Below are 2,487 nucleotides of genomic sequence, written 5' to 3'. Positions count from 1 at the left end.
GAGAGAGAGAGAGAGAGAGAGAGAGAGAGAGAGAGAGAGAGAGAAGAAATTGTGTACACGTTCACGATTCGCTGCAGCAATGCGGACCGTAGTCGCACCGACGCTCTTCCGTCATCCGCGCGCGCACACACAAACACACGGTATAAACAAGCAATTGTTGCCAGGGGATCTACTGGAAAACCCAGAACACCCCCTGGGAAGGTTTCACATTTGCAGGGCAAGCATTAGGACTCTTGCAACGCCCCTGGAAAATGAAAAAACTCCTGGGGATCCCAGGGCTCGTTTTTACCGTGTTGCACGTGGGTCTACGTATGGTGTGGACACACAGGGAAGGCCGAGCCGTGCACGCATAAACACACACACACACATATGTGCAGCGGCAATGGGGCCACATGCTGCTGGGCTCGGGCACGCATTGAATGCATACAAAGCCGATTTGATAACAACTAGACCGTGCCGGAGGTGACAGAACATGGGATGAGAGGGAGGAGAGAGAGGAGGGGGGAGGCCAGGGGGATAAGCCGCAGGGAGTCGACATCGTGACGCGAATGCCGCACGTCGCTCTCACTCTGTCTCTTCTCTCCGTACATTGCAGAAAAATACAATCGACAAAGAAAATTTTGACACAAAAATTACATTCTGAAACCGAGGCACGGGAAGAAAGAGGCCTACTGCGATTACAAAAATGAAGTAGTTGTAGAGAACGGAATTGCACTATGCAAGTATGCTTTCCTATTTGTTGCATTTTCCCTATTTCGATCGAAGCGCTTTGTCTTTGAATTGGGTTTGCAGAGAGAATTGTGTACTAGCTCTTGCTTCTTGGCCCGCGGAGCGTGTGTGTGCGCGCGCACAGTCGAAAACGAAAATAAACATGTCGTCGAAGAGGATCACTGTGCTGTTTTGATTGCTCACAAGCTGGGTCCATGTCGCTGACATGATCGGATATAGGGGAGAGCTGGGCCAGCGGGGAAAGGGGGGGGGGGCGAAGAGCTTCCGAGAAGGAACAGGAGGGCTGAGTGTAGTGAAGAGAGCCGCCGTAGCAGGGCGAGGCTGGGCTGGGCGCTTCAATCCTGTGCCTGCCTGCCTATACCTTCGCGCAGAGCAGAACACACCACTCTCTCTACGGTCAACATGCCACACGGCCGCCCGCTCCAGCTAGGCTTTTGTCGTGACTCGCATTCGCAAACAAAACGAGCGCTTTCATCGCATTTTCCATACGCCTTTTACCTGCTCCTCCTGGATCAAGTCGTTCTGGAATTAACCTCCCGTGGCCTGTCCGGCGGAGGCACAGAGCCCAAACCGAAAGCAAGAAATGTAGCCGTTAGTGCTTAGATTCACTTCCCTTTACTCTAACGTAACTAACCCTTCTAAATTACACAAGTTACCACACTATATTCCGTGAACCATGCTCTGTAATGTTGTATCGTACCAAAGTGGCAAGAAGATTTTGTGGCATTTTGAAGTTGCTGCGGAAATTAGCATTACATTTTCGGTAAAATTTCAGAAAAGTTTTTAACAGTGCGGGAGGCAAGTCGTCTCTCTACCTCGAGGCTCACTCAGAACGAAGCCATGCAGCGGCAGGCAGCTGGGACAATAACATCTGGGGATTACGAGACACAAGAGTTTGGGCAAAGGCTGAGGGTCGGGACCCAGGAAGTCACACTTTTTTAAGGGTGATAAGGAAAACGTTTGTCTCACGGTGACGTCACGACTCACGAGGTCACGATTTTTGCTTATGTGAGGTCACTGGTGATGTCAAAGAACTTCACGGTCACCTCATTGTGGTATCCGTCAGGTTTTCGTGAGTAAAATGTTTTCCGTTGGGAATATAGATTTTAAGCTGAATGCTTCTGTAAACACAGATAAACTAAGTGTGCAACTGCATATAACACTCATACAACCATATACGTCGTCACATATGTGGTCATGTATGAAGCATATGTAGCTGTCTATGATCAGATACCAATCATATATGGCCATATACAACCCTACTTCTGGGTGAGCAACTCCTACACAGTAAGCATTCAGTCCAAGGAAGTGTTGAACAATGGAGCTGCACGGACACTTATTGCAAGTGGACACCAACCGAGTTGGAAACTTGCGAGTGTACAACTAAAAGTTGCACACCTTAACGTATTCAACCTGTCGTTGCAACCTACACGTGTTCACACTAAGTTCATGAGTGAAGGCATTGAACCCTTCCCACTTATCAATAAGTTATTGCCACTTAATTTTTCCGGTATGGGAAAGCAGAGATTCTGCTTACCGGTACCGTGAACCTATCGTACCTGCAGTCCGTCGAGGGTTTTAGTCAGTTTAGTACCAGGAGGGTCCCGGGCTGACCTGATGAGCACCTTGGGGACGGTGGCGGGACCGTGGGGGTCCAGGGGAGTAGAGTGGGTACATCAGACCTCTAGACCCGCTCTGCTCGGACTGGGGGAAGGAAGAGAGAGGCTGAGAGAAGGAAGAGGGAAAAGGAGGGGAAAG

Source organism: Frankliniella occidentalis, unplaced genomic scaffold, assembly GCF_000697945.3.
Source record: "Frankliniella occidentalis isolate FOCC.00 unplaced genomic scaffold, Focc_3.1 Scaffold32, whole genome shotgun sequence".
Lineage (NCBI taxonomy): Eukaryota > Metazoa > Arthropoda > Insecta > Thysanoptera > Thripidae > Frankliniella > Frankliniella occidentalis.
This window is presented reverse-complemented; position numbering follows the sequence as displayed.